Source organism: Euprymna scolopes, chromosome 3, assembly GCF_053919585.1.
Source record: "Euprymna scolopes isolate OS-2025 chromosome 3, ASM5391958v1, whole genome shotgun sequence".
NCBI lineage: Eukaryota > Metazoa > Mollusca > Cephalopoda > Sepiida > Sepiolidae > Euprymna > Euprymna scolopes.
Window position 1 is genome coordinate 143,943,972 of NC_136484.1, and position 745 is coordinate 143,944,716.

Sequence of the window (745 nt, forward strand, 5' to 3'; positions counted from 1 at the left end):
CTCTACTGTGCAATGTAAAATGCAATGCATTTTGGACTAAGTTACTGCGTGTGAAGGTTCTTCTGGGTGCACACGATGGGCCGCCAAATAGAGCAGGTAATCTATCGATCTGATTGAAAAACTTGGCAATTTTACCGATTTCGATGATAAAAATATAGGATTATAAAACATTCGTGCCGGGGTAACTACATTATATATATATATATATATATATATATATATATATATATATATATATATATATATATATATATATAAGTAAGGAAATCCGACATTGCTCGGGGTTGAATAAGAATCAATGAATTTTCCACACCATTGTCATCGAAATCGGTGAAATTGCTTATTTTTCAATCAAATCGATATATTGTCTCCTTTAGTTCGATACCCACTGCGAAGCACCAGGAGAAACATTCATATGCCTTTCCTCAGTGACTTCGTCCGTAATACATAAAATACATGTTTATATACTGGCTTGAATCAAAGTTCAAAATTCTAAAATCAAGCATCTTAGTTCATTTGTGCTCTAAACAAAAGCATTCACTTTGAAAACATCTCTGTCATAAAAGAACCTACTGTTGGTTGTATAAAAATATTTGAATATAATGGCTTGAATTAAAGTTTAAAATGCAAAATTCAAGTATCATGGTTTAATTGTGTTCGAATGCATGCCGCTATTATCAAACAATCTACTGTTGCTTTTATACGCTGTCCCTTTCTACTTGTGCGATCATAAAACTTTTCAAAG